A 14,529-nucleotide genomic window follows, 5' to 3' on the forward strand; every position below is an offset into this window, starting at 1 on the left:
ACCGGTATTCGGCCGTGACAGAAATTCGCCCTGATAAGCTTCGGGTGGTTGTTAACAGTTCAACTCAGGCAAATGATATTGCTGGCTACGAGCCCTTTACGAGGGAGTACAGGGTGTATATTCCAGCTAGCAGGGTTGAAGTCAGTGGGGTCGTTTCCGATTCGAGTCTGAATTGCGAGGACCTGCTAAAATATGGGACTGGCTGTTTCAAAGACCCCATGCTTAAGCCAGATACTGGAATGCAAACGTTTGCATTCAGCATCAGTCGCAGCTGACGGGAAGAAAACATACGTCAACTCAGACTCTTATCGGGTGACCTTCGCCGGCTCTGCCCTGCCCAATTACCTCCTCTTTGACAAGGTTCGTCTACCTGTTCGCCTCTTTGTGCCGCGGGTCATGAACTGTACTAATTGCAAACAATTGGGACACACAGCCTCCCATTGTAGCAATAAAGCCCGCTGTGGGAAATGCGGTGGGAATCATGCGGATGATTCCTGTGGTAGAGATATCGAAAAGTGTCTCTACTGTGGGGGAAACCCACATGATCTCCCTTCATGTCCCGCGTACAAACAGCGCGAGGAAAATCTTAAGCGTTGCCTTCAGGGACGCTCTAAGCGATCTTTTGCAGAAATGCTTAAGATAGCTACGCCACCTGTCTCTACGAACATCTTTACCAGCTTGTCTACTGACGAAGGCGACTTTGATGAACCCCAGGAGGGAATATCTTCTGGTGTGCCTAGAAGTAGTAGAAAAAGGAAGAACATTTCCTCTTCCAAGCTTCGTCGTAAAGGCCAGAAGTTGTCTCTTCATGGTCCCCCTAAAATGACTACTCAAAGAAGTACTGTTGTAAAACCGAAGCAAGTCGCTCCCGGTCTCAGTAACCTGAGCTCAGAAAAGGAGTTCCCAGCACTTCCAGGAACATCAAAAACCCCAAGTGTTCCCATATCTCAGCCAGAGAAAGAAAACAGTGCTGGCTTAATAAATTTCTCTGACATTGTGGACCGTATTCTTACAGCGTTGAACATTTCTGACCCCCTTAAAAGTATCTTGATAAGCTTTCTCCCCGCAGTAAAAACATTCTTGATGCAGTTCACTGCGAAATGGCCCCTCCTTTCAGCGATTGTATCCTTCGATGGCTAATTCATTGAACGAGGTCAAGGATTTAATCACTGTTCTACAGTGGAATTGCAGAAGTATTATCCCGAAAAACGATTCGATTAAAATCTTACTAAATAATTTGAAATGCGATGCATTTGCCCTATGCGAGACATGGCTCACTTCAGAAATAACCCTACACTTTCACGATTTTAATATTATTCGCTTGGATCGAGAAGACTCTTACGGAAGAGTACTTTTGGGGATCAAAAAGTGCTATCCTTTCAATCGGATCAACCTCCCCTCGACACCAGGCATTGAAGTTGTCGCTTGCCAAACCAGAATTAAAGGCAAAGACCTTTGCATTGCTTCCACCTACATCCCCCCTAGAGCCTCAGTTAGCCACCGACGGCTTTGCGATATTGCGGAACTCCTCCCCGCACCGAGGCTCGTTTTAGGTGACTTCAACTCCCACGGCATGGCATGGGGTTGCCTTCATGACGATAATCGATCTACCCTACTCCATGAGCTTTGCGACAACTTCAATATGACCATTTTGAATACGGGTGAAATTACACGGATTCCTGCCCCTCCAGCACGTCCGAGCGCCTTAGATCTGTCCCTCTGCTCGACATCGCTGCGGTTAGATTGCATGTGGAAGGTAGTCTCTGATCCCCACGGCAGCGACCATCTGCCAATCGTAATTAATATTGCTAACGGTTCAGGGCCACCGAATACAACCAATGTTTCGTATGACCTCACACGAAATATTGATTGGAAGAGCTACGCGTCCGCGATATCCGAAAAAGTAAAATCGACACAAGAGCTTCCTCCGGAGGAAGAGTACGGGTTCCTGGCTGGATTGATTCTCGATACCGCGATTCAAGCTCAGACTAAACGCGTACCAGACGCGAATTCACGCGGGCGTCCTCCCAATCCATGGTGGGACAAAGAGTGCTCAGACGTGTACGCGGAGAAGGCCGCTGCGTATAAGACCTTCCGGGACGACGGGCTGCCAGCTAGCTACCGACAGTACGCGATGGCGGAAACACGCATGAAGAGTTTGATAAAAGCCAAAAAACGTAGCTACTGGCGCCGGTTCGTCGACGGACTAACGAGAGAAACATCGATGAGCACTCTTTGGAGTACGGCCCGGCGCTTACGAAACCGAAACAGTACCAATGAGAGCGTGGAATATTCAAACCGTTGGATATTCGATTTTGCCAAGAAGGTTTGTCCGGATTCCGCCCCGGCACAGAAGATCTACCGCGCCGCGTCCCCTGACAATAACGCGAATAAAACACCGTTTTCGATGGTGGAGTTCTCACTTGCTCTCTTATCAAGTAACAATAAAGCCCCAGGGCCAGACAGAATCAAATTTAACTTGTTAAAGAATCTGCCAGACTCTGCCAAGAGACGTTGGCTGGAACACCACTTGTTGCTGCTGCTACTCACTGATCTCGGCAGATTACTACAGCAACAATTATAGTAACAGTTTCTTTTATTCTTCAGACAAGGTACACCATATAAAAGGTACTATTTTTGTCGTTCGCTTCGCACTGGCTCGAGCAAAAGCATAAAGCACACTGAATTTCATGACCATTGCCTTTGGTTGTTTCGAAATAGCCTTCTTCAACTTTTTCTCAATAATTTGTTCATGCCAAATGAGCAACAAATTTTGTTAAAAGTCGCCGGTTTTTAAAATTCATTTTGGAAAAATTTCGGGAGGGGCTTTAGCCCCCTAGCCCCCCCCCCCTCTGGCTACGTGCCTGAAAGGGAATGTTTTCTAGGATTACTTTCAAACAGGAAAGAGAGCTTGGTCGGGGATGTCGTCAAATGGTAGGATAACAAAATTCTCACAAGTTTCCTATCTCATGCCTCCACGCGAGTATAGGGGCCCTATTCTCACCGTCACCTCACCTAGTTGGGTGAGGTGAGAGCGAAAAAAGCGATCACCGCAGTCACCTAGGTGACTATAGTCACCCAAGGTGACAGAAGTCACCTGGCAGAGCGATTCCCAGAGTCATTTTGAGTGACGACGGTCACCGTGACGAGGAAAAAAAGTGGCTAAATTCTCACCTAAAAAATTTAAGTGACTAGAACCAAAAAGTGTTGCGTTTATTTTTAGATTTTTTTTAGAATTTTCGGGTAACTTTGTCTTTTAGCCAATGGCAGCTGGGAAGTTTTCGAATGGCGGAAATTGATGATTAACTCCATTTTGAAATCCAAGATGGCGGCTTCCGGTTACCATAAAACACCTTAAACCACCATCAATATGGGTGTCATTTGAAAGGTATTGATTAGTAGAATGCGAAAATTGACGATTGGCGCCATTTTGAAATCCAAGATGGCGGCTTGCGGTTATCATAATACACTTAAAACCACCATCAATATGGGTGTCATTTGAAAGGTATTGATTAGTAGAATGCGAAAGTTGATGGTTGGCGCCATTTTGAAATCCAAGATGGCGGCTTCCGGTTACCATAAAACACTTAAAACCACCATCAATATGGGTGTCATTTGAAAGGTAGAGACTAGTAGAGAGCAAAAATTGATGATTAGCGCCATTTTGAAATCCAAGATGGCGGCTTCCGGTTACCATAATACACTTAAAACCACCATGAATATGGGTGTCATTTTAAAGGTATTGGCGCCATTTTGAAATCCAAGATGGCGGCTTCCGGTTACCACAAAACACTTAAAACCACCATCAATATGGGTGTCATTTTAAAGGTATTGATTAGTAGAATGCGAAAATTGACGATCGGCGGAATTTTGAAATCAAAGATGGCGGCTTACGGTTACCATAAAACGTCTTTAACCACCATCAATATGAGTGTCATTTGAAAGGTATTGATTAGTAGAATGCGAAAATTAACGATTGGCGCCATTTTAAAATCCAAGATGGCGGGTTCCGGTTACCATTAAACATTTAAAACCACCATCAATATGAGTGTCATTTGGAAGGTATTGATTACTAGAAGGCGATAGTTAACGATTGGTGCCATTTTGAAATCCAAGATGGCGGCTTCCGGTTATCATAAAACACTCAAAACCACCATCCATATGGATGTCATTTGGAAGGTATTGATTACTAGAAGGCGATGGTTAAGGATTGGCGTCATTTTGAAATTAAAGATGGCGGATTCCGGTTACCACAAAACACTTAAAACCACCATCAATATGGGTGTCATTTGAAAGGTATTGATTAATAAAATGCGAAAATTCACGATTGGCGCCATTTTAAAATCCAAGATTGCGGATTCCGGTTACCATAAAACACCTGAAACCACTATCAATATGAGTGTCAATTGAAAGGTAGTGATTAGTAGTAGGCGAAATTTTACGTTTGGTGTTATTTTGAAATCCAAGATGGCGGCTTCTGGTTACCACAAAACACTTAAAACCACCATCTATACGAGTGTCATTTGAAAGGTAGTGATTAGTAGAAGGCGAAATTTGACTATTGGCTCCGTTTTGAAATCCAACGTGGCACCTTGCGGTTACCACAAAATACTAAAAATCCGAATGAAATTTGATAGGAGGCAAAAAAATAAATGATGGAAATCAAATACCTGCAAGCAGCGGAATACTTGAAGTTTGCTTGGATTATCGTGTTTTTTTATTGTCGTACATTTGTTTTCGAAATTATAAGCAGAAAATGTTTATATTTGATGTGTTTGTTGTAAACCGACCTCCCATGAGAGTCACGGTTGATAAACCCTCGAGAAGCACACTAACGTCAGAATGCAACTTTTTTATGCGTTTCAATTATACAGATTTTAACCCTAAGGTTATTCGCCTCTTCGGGTTATAAAAATATGAAGAAAATCTATAACTTTATATGCGGTTAGGAATCGAACCCAGGTAGGCTGCGTACAAGGCAAATGACTTACCAACTATGCTATGCCCACTCCCACCCAGCATACCTTTCAAACGCACCACTAGCTGGCATCAATTTGAGTAGTTTGCATTGCATTATGTACCACATATGGGGGCAATGAACTTTACAGAAGGAAAATGACACAACCCACCAGGCCCGTGCGCAAGGGGAGGGTTTTGGGGGTTCAAACCCCTCCCATCACCTGTTCATCGACTTTAAAGCCGCATATGACACGGTGGAACGTGTGGAGCTATGGAAAATGATGGACGAGAACGGCTTCCCTGGGAAGCTGACAAGACTGATTAAGGCTACGATGGATGGTGTAAGGTGTTGTGTCCCCCATAAAATATTGGTCAAGTCTCTCCAACATTAGTTATTACATTCAATGTCATGCAAATTCTAGTAATAACTATTCCAATGTTCCAATATATGTAAAATCATTTCACTGCTTCACAAGGATTAAGATGGTATATTAGTACATTAATAGTAATTAGTAGTCGAGTAGATATATCCATACAAAGTTTGATAAAAATTTACATCATTTAATGCCAATTTATTAATCACGTAATATTTTCTATAAGGAAAGGATTTTTCATTCCAAACTTTTAAAATTACCTTAAGGGAACGAAACAAGTATAAAAATATTTTTGAAAAAATTTTAAGAAACGAATAGAAGACGCCATAGCCAAAAATAGAATTTTGCGCTTGGTCAAGTCTCCCCATGTTCCCCTATATAGAAAAAACACAATAACGAATATTAAAATTCCAAAGATGTCAAAAATGATTGTTTGCTAATTACTATCTCGCGTTAACGATATGAATAATACACAGAAATTTGCATTTCAGAATTAATCTATTTTTAACACCCCAGCTCTAAGTGGTGCACCTTGCAGCAACCAGCCATCAGCAATGGCATGGGAAGTATACTAAAAAGCTGGAATCGCTAAATCAAACTGGGGCAAACTTAATGAGCCGGTAATATGAAACCCCAGCTTATCGCGAAAACTGGAATTAGAGCTGCCAAAAACAAGATACAAGCGCACTGCGGAGGCCACTTGAACGCCAGCGAAATGTCCGCGGTGTATTCGTTTTAAAATTTCATCTGCCAAGAAGAGGGTGGCGAAAACATAAAACACCCGCCCCAGTTTGTCGAACAAGTAATGGACCATGGAAATCGGAAGACGGAGGATACGACGTTACCGGTCCGGGTCAGTGTTGGCAGACCTGTAGATTGCGGCGAGTTGTTAGAAATGTGGTAGGATTGTCTTTATCATATTGCTAGAAAAAGTCTCGATAAACATATGATTAGGGCTCAAAGCCCAACTGTTAAAATTCACTTTGGGGGGAAATTCCAGACGAATCGTTAATCGCCCAGCACAGTCGTTTATATCAAACAAAAGAGAAATGTTTTCTCTTTTGTTGACTGCTATGAACTGTGCTTTTCTCCTCAAAATGAATTTTGACATTTGGCTTTTGAGCCCTAATCATATGTTTGTCGAGAAGTTAACTTTTGAAGTGATTAGTATAGTCTGTCGGGCCAAACGCTAACAAAGCCAGTTATTTGCCAGCACTGCCCGCTATTCACAAAAGCATTCAAGTGTAGGTAAAAACATCTTTTCAGCAGCATTGCGCAGTCGACGAAACAACGGAGAAGTAGCCACCGATCCGCATATCTCAAGTGGCACTCGACGTCCGATGGAATGATGTTTCATCAGGGCCTTTTATATGTACATATGTAAGACTTAACGAGGAATCGATTTTCACACATCAGGGTAGTCAGGGTGTGAAAAAGTGGCAATAAATCTTTCTGAAGACCCTTTTCTAGCTATAGGATCCAGGTTGTGCTGATTAAAAAAGTTTCATCTTCAGTCTGTTGCTACGTCAGATAGTCTGATGGTAAAGAATGGTATCCTTGGGATCTGATCCCTAGGTAGCATGAATTTCCAGTAATTGCATGAAGCTAGCACTGCAGTGAAGTTCGCATTTTCCGGTGCATTAGAAAAGATGTAATGAATATATCTGAGTCAGTCACTAGCTGAGAATTGCATGACGAAAAGACTGACGACTAAACTCGGCATATTCCAATTCGAACGACACGTTGCACATATACTCTATATGAGACTTTGTTATTTCCCCCCATGATTGGCAGGTCTATTTCGCTAAAGTATAAGTCATTCCATTGACAGTTTTTTTAAATCAGTCCAATTATTAGACACGACACGACATGAAACAGCGGACACCGATGACGAGAAAAACTTGAGGATTTATTAAAGCGAAAGGTACATTCGGCCTGTGAAGACATTATTATTTGGAACGACGGGTGGTTCTTCGGACCCTATTTGTGCGGATTGGTACCACACAGTGTTGAAGGCATCCGAGTTGACGTCGCTTTAAATCTATCACAACCAATGATGGCAGTCGGTGCAGTCAGGGCCATCGAGAGCCGCGTCGGGCCTCCAGGTTAGTAGTCCGGACGGAGCCTTCTAACCCTACTTGTTTGAATCTTGACTAGAGAAATTGTATGCATTCAACTGTCCAATCAGAATATGTTGGATCTGCTTTCCTATTCATCCAACCTTTAGCGAGGTTGAGCATCTGCTGATGCTGATATAAGGGGCTTACAATCCCTGGCAATACCCCCGAAATGTGGCTATCGTGATGGTCCAAAATCTCACGATCAAACATTATTTGAAGGATGCATTTGAATTATTTGAAGGGTTGGCGTTTCTTGGTACAAATACAAAAATAGTGGTTTTATATTTACATATCTGAGATACAATGGAAGGATGCTAAATCATTTCAAAATCTCGAGGGGGCTCCCTTTTGAAAGCTTTTATTCGTTGATGCTCTCAGATATAAATAAGGATTGACTCAGAGACTAATCGAGACCACAATCTCCCGAGGAAACTCTCAAAACGTTACGGTATGTCGTTTACTAGATCTTTTGAAGTAATAGAGAGAGAATGGTCTTTTCAGTTATGCCAATCTTGAAGAACCAATCTTATGATCTGCCCTTCTTTCGGGCTCATAAAGTTGGTAGTAGTCAAAATTCTTATGTAAGAAGTTACTAATATGCTTGGTAGCGCCTACGTCATCATTATCATGTTTTATAGGCTATGTCAGGTCCGTGCGCAAGGGGAGGGTTTTGGGGGTTCAAACCCCTCCCATCACCTGTTCATCGACTTTAAAGCCGCATATGACACGGTGGACCGTGTGGAGCTATGGAAAATGATGGACGAGAACGGCTTCCCTGGGAAGCTGACAAGACTGATTAAGGCTACGATGGATGGTGTAAGGTGTTGTGTCAAAATTTCGGGCGGCCTCTCGGGTCCGTTTGAAACACGTAGGCGACTAAGACAAGGCGACGGGCTGGCCTGACTGCTGTTCAAAATAGCGCAGGAAGGTGTAATGCGAAGAGCGGGGTTCAACGATTTTCACGAGGTCCAGACAGTTCGTGTGATTCGCTGACGACGTGGACATAATCGGTAGATACAAGGAGACGGTAACAGATCTGTATACCCGACTGATGCGCGAAGCAGCATGAGTAGGACTGAAGATAAATGTTTCTAAGACGAAGTATATGATGGCTGGCGGAACCGATCGCAACAGGGAACGCTTGTGCAGCAGTATTACGATTGACGGCGACGAGTTCGAGGTGGTTGACGAGTTCATCTATCTAGGCTCACTCCGCTAGCGAATGACGGATCCCAATAGTAGCATGTCTGTAATAACATACGTACATGGAACTATTGAGAACCAGAGCTACAGGTCCAAAGCCCTGGTAAAGGAGGATGGTTGTGATGATCCGGGCCGAGATCACCACGTAAAGCAAGGTAGGGCATAACCCCAATTCCAAGGCGTGAAGCGACCCGTGCCGAGGGATGAGTGATCGAGGGGGTGAAAAAGATGCTCGATCGTTAACGGAGCCTGTGGGGTACCTGGGCAACCCCCACAGGAAGCGTCCCTTACCACGCTAATGCGGAGCTCTGGCGTGGCGGACATATATTTCTCGCGCTACTCGTGGGACTATACATGGAGGCAAATAAAAATAAAAACAAACAGACGGAGGTGCCAAACCCCTTCGCAAGAGGTGGTTTGGCGAGGTCTCCCCCCCGTGGGGAGAGTAGTGGAGCGATGAGTGCTGCACCCGAAAGCACCAGTGACCCCCCAGCAGCGGTAGGCAATACCCCTACCAATGCATCGGAGGGGCCAATAGCTGCGATGCGCACAGTAGCGAAGCAACTCGATTCTATAATCGACTTCGCTAGCGCAAAGCAGAACATAGCCAAGGAGTTGAAGTTGAGCCTTCTGGAGCTCCGGAAAGCTGTTCGTGTCGCAAGACAGGAACAGCAGGCATATGTTGAGAGGGTGGAATGTCGGGAGAGGCCCGACAGAGAAACCCAGACAGTGGCCTCCAATAGGGAGGAAAGAGAGAAGGTCAATAGAGGTTCACAGACAGTGGCCTTTACCTTCTACGGAGCAGCCACGTCGATCGGAGCGGCGACCGAGTTCCCCTCGAAGGGAAAAGGAAAGGGCAATCGCAAGACGGCATCGAATGCGAAGCGCCCTAGGAAGTCGCCAGGAGAGGGTGCCAAAACCGACACCACTCGGCGTGCAACCGTCAAGGTCAAACGCCGCCTGGGTGAGGTAAGCGAGGGCGAGAGTGACCTCGCTGTGGAGAGCGATGGTACCAGCAACCCGACACGACCGGGGCAGGGGGGCTCAAACCCCTGGACGCTGGTTACCAAGAAAAAGCCGGCACCGAAACCGGAGGTACCGCGGCCTGCGAGGAAGGCCAAGGACAGAGGCGAAGCCTTGTGGTTAAAAACCGACAAGGACAAATACGCCGATGTCCTTAAATCGATGAAGGCGGCCGAAAGTCTCTCGGCCCTTGGGCAGGATGTGCGTAGCGTAAGACGCACCAATACGGGAGAGATGCTCCTGGTGCTGAAGCGAGGCGCACAATCAAGTGCAGTATATAAGGCCTTGGCCCAAGAGGTCCTTGGTGAGGGCACCCAAATCAGGTCGCTAGGTGCGGAAACAACTCTCCAGTGCAAGCACTTGGACGAGTTCGCGACCGCAGAAGACGTCGTCGCAGCCGTCAAGGAGCAATGCGGCGTCACAATCGAGCGGGCCTCTGTGCGATTGAGGGACGGACCCTCTGGCACCCAAGTAGCCTACCTCAGGCTACTGAATGCGGATGCCAAAAAGGTAACCGAGAAAGGGAAGCTGAAGATCGGCTGGTCGGTATGCCCTATTAGTATACCCCAGCCGCCTTCAGTGGACAGGTGCTATCGGTGCCTAGAATCCGGCCATAAAGCGCGGCACGGCTAACTAGTGATTGGTTAGTTGGAGCGAAAAAGGCCAAGCGCAAAATAAGAGAGTGAATGGTCTGTTCATGCCGAGGTAGGTTGGCGCAGCGAATGGCAACCGCGTAAGGGGTAAACCCAGCCACCCCGAAGCAAGACAGAAGAGTGAGTGTATAGGCGTATAAGTGGACTGCCTCATGCCAAGACGGGAGGGTCGTAGCGTAGTATGTTGGAACTAAGCTATCGATGCCTCATGGCGTGGCAGAGGAGTGAAAGGGTGAGCATCCAAGTCAGTCTCACACTGCATGTTAAGGGTGAGCATAAAAGTCAGCCTCACAGGTTGGTAGAGGCTAGCACAAAAGTCAGCCTAGCAAGGAATGAAAAAGGTGAGCACAAAAGTCAGCCTCGCATGGTATGTCAGAAGTGGGGCCTAAGAAAAATGTCCCACATGGGATGCCAGAGGGAGTGACAAAGGTACAATAGAGTGGCACGATTGAGAGTGAATCAGGTGATAGAGTGAGCACCCAAGTCAGCCTCACATGGATGGGTAAGGCGAGCACAAAAGTAAGCCTAGCAAGGAATGAGTAAGGTGAGCACACAAGTCAGCCTCGCATGGAACGTAAAAGGTGAGCACAAAAGTCAGCCTCATGTGGGAGTGTTTGAGAGTGAATCAAAGTGTGATTGAGAGAGCACCCAAGTAAGCCTCATACAGGATGTATGATCGCGTGAGTGAGAGTGAATGAGTACAATTAGTACAGCCATCCCCCCAGAAGTAATACCGAGAGGTAGTTCCTGGGAGGAATGATGGCGGAGCCCAATGGAGTTTAGTCGGTATTAATGGCTGGTCACCATTCGAGTCCGACACGCCCCCAGTGCACCCCGTGTGGTAGATTGGACCCTACCGTTAGCACGTGTACTGGGCTAGGACATAAAGGTCTTCTCCATTGTAAAAAAAAAAAAAAGGCTCATTGGTGACTGCGGACAATAACACAAGCCGGGATATCAGAAGGCGTATTATCTCTGGAAGTCGTGCTTACTATGGGCTCCACAAAACTTTGAGATCCAGGAAGCTTCACCACCGCACGAGATGCGCCATGTACAACACACTGATTACACCGGTGGTTCTCTGCGGGCACGAAACGTGGACAATGCTCGAGGAGGATCTGCAAGCACTCGAAGTCTTCGAAAGAAGGTCACTGAGAACGATCTTCGGTGGTGTGCAGGAGGATGGCGTGTGGAGGAGAATGATGAACCACGAACTTGCGCGACTCTATGGTGAGCCAAGTATCCGGAAAGTAGCTCATGCTGGAAGGGTACGGTGGGCGGGGCATGTTGTGAGGATGCCGGACAACAACCCCACCAAGTTGGTTTTCACCTCCAACCCGGCAGGTACAAGACGGAGAGGAGCGCAGCGTTCCCGGTGTCTGGACCAAGTGGAGCAGAACCTGGCGAGTATCGGGCATCTGAGAGGTTGGAGACAAGCAGCAACTGACCGAGTGACGTGGCGGAATATTGTGGAACAGATTAAATCATTATAATATGATGTACAATCAGGAACTATAATATAATATAATATACCCCTCCCATGAGGGTTTCGATTTACTTTAAAAAACTTATGAACTTCCTGTTCAGGAAATAAATATACTGCAAACCGTTTTAACACATAAAATGTCATTGAGTTCAGTCACTCTAGAAAAAAGTCGATGAAGAAATCAAGGAAGAAACCCTGCGAGGGCTGGAATGTGATGTATGTCAAGTTGGTCGGCTTCTCCGATGAATCGGTACACGTTTCGAGAAGTTTCGATATTAGCAACAGTTGTAAGTAGACCAGCTCCACAGCAGATGTCGGCCAGCGGGCTACAACGGGGACTAAGGAAGAAAAACACAAGGTTGGAGAAAATCGTAATATCGTTATCTGGAGAAATTTCACCGCCGATGATCACTCCGCCAGAGTGGCTGACAGCTAATTGGATCGTGCATATGGGCTTCGTATCAGGTGAAATACCGCCGCTGAGGAATTCTCAGATAGCAGATAAATAGGAACGAGTAGCGTCAAGAAGGATAAGAAACCTTACGAAGGTGCTTGTGAAGAGATGTAAATCATTATGGTCAACACCTCCGGATCTGTTTGAGTCTCACCAGGTTGCACCAGACCAGAGTAGGTCAGATAAAGCGTGAAGGTTGGACAGCGAGCAAAGAAAAGCAGCTATGGACAAAAACATGAACGATTAACATAAAACAATCCCTACTGAATTAGTGCTTAACGGTTGCCCCAGATGGATGAGAATTGGGGGATACAAGAGGCTTAGCTACTACAAACCAATCCGAATCTACTACGAGCCAGCTGGCAGCAGTGCCTGTTGATGATTCTTTCTCGATAGCAAACATTTACTCAATCTGTTGAGCTAAGACCATTACCACAAGATTCGGCTCTCCAGGCCTAGGAAAAAATCTTAAATGTTTGAGGGTTTCTATATCTTCCTTTTAAAAGAAACGTAAAACAATCAAAACCCTCCCCTTGTTAGAAGTTAGAAGTTAGAAGAGTAATTGGACATTATGTAAAGTCTCGAAGGATATAGGTTCCCCATAAGCTTTGAAGAATGCCCCATAAAATGATTTAACCACGATTCGCGTTATGTTGTTTACAAGCCCTCGCAGTTTTTATTAAAATACCTTGCTCATACGCTGTGAAAGACGCGTAGTCCGTTGGTGGTTCATTATCATTACCAAGCGCTGACGCCTTTGTTTCGGGTGTAATACATCTAATCACCTATCTCTAGCTCATTCAAATTAACTACCTCGGCTCGGTACACGCCTTAGCGAAACCGTCCATATGGTTCGCATGTGTCGTGAACGCCGAGAAACACCCAGCTAAAGCAAAATATATTCAATTGTTTATTGATAGAACCTTTCGCTTTATAAGCGTTTTTCCCTACGTCCAGTGCTATCTATGGGCACACACCCTCTGCCCGAGTAGCGACCAATTCTAGGTAGCCTCTCTGTCTCTCTCCAATTGGCTTTACTCAGAATAACCAAAATATACAAACATGTCGCGCAACATGCCAGCGCATATAAAATAAGCCTTGGGAATTAATAAAAAAACATTCTTAGTCTTACCTTAGGGACGAGCAATCCTTACCTTCGAAAAAACCAAAAGGTAGCCAAAAGCTACCAGATGGCGACCGTGAAAAAGAAAAAGTGAAAACGGTGCAAACCAACAAACGAAAAAATCAGTTGCATGAAATCGAGCAAGGGTGCCACAGAAAAATAGCCTCTAACTGAATAATATACTTGGAAATGTGAATGTATCAATTTTGAACAGGAGTGATAAAAGTTCGTTATAAGGATGTTTACGAGAAGTTAAAGTTGATCCTGAACGTGATCGGTTTGTTGATGTCATTCTTTTTGAACTATGAATCGAGAAAAGTTCGATTCCGAACAAGTGACGTTTTGAAATAACTGGTTATACCTGGATAAGGACATTCAAGTGTTTGACAGTGGCAACAAATTCAGACTACTGATTGGTGATCGATAAGCATGCAAGTTTGCTTTTGGCAATGAAACAAACGTGTGAAATCATCCACACCGAAGAAGAATTAGTGCCACACAGAGAACTAGTGCCACGTAGAACCAAGGAAACGGAGACACCCGCATAACACCATGAGGAAGTGAAGCAGCTGTACGGCAACAGTTTGGTAACTATGCCACCACCACCGCCGCCGATGATGGCCCCGTCGTCACTGAAACCAGCTGCGCCGGTGGCGGATCGAGAACCGGGCAACGCACAGGCAGACCGAACCAGCCTACATGCCTACACACCCGCCACAGGCCCACGAGTTGTTACAAATTAATTCGACACGTAGCAGTACCTCTCCCTACTCGGACGGTTTGGGTGCATGACTGTCGGAGAGTAACGGTGATACTAGCAACAGCAGCAGAATCCGGAGGTAAGAGTTCGATGAACAGACAACGCTGTTTTCTTTCCAATGCATGAAATACAGATGTCACCGGAGAAGATGCAAATCAAGATTCATTTTAACAGCATTGTTGAACTTACGTCAAAAACCAAACAAAAATGAATAATTTGTATATTTTTATTTCGTGTAGTTTTCAAACGGTTCAGAATATCGCCCTGACGTCAACAGAAAAGTGACAGAAAATTTTATGCGCATTTTAAAAAAAAAAAGAAAAACTTAGAAAAAGGAAATACCTTAACGATTTTTTTTTCCTTTAAAAAAAACT

General features: G+C 45.2%; 1 protein-coding gene across 1 annotated transcript in view; it reads left to right on the forward strand.

Annotated features, from left to right (window-relative positions):
* Positions 1-14,529, forward strand: part of LOC131683215 (acyl-CoA synthetase short-chain family member 3, mitochondrial) — a 967,052-nt gene that overhangs the window by 878,140 nt on the left and 74,383 nt on the right. The window lies entirely within an intron of this gene.

This window comes from Topomyia yanbarensis, chromosome 2 (assembly GCF_030247195.1).
Source record: "Topomyia yanbarensis strain Yona2022 chromosome 2, ASM3024719v1, whole genome shotgun sequence".
NCBI classification, from domain to species: Eukaryota; Metazoa; Arthropoda; class Insecta; order Diptera; family Culicidae; genus Topomyia; species Topomyia yanbarensis.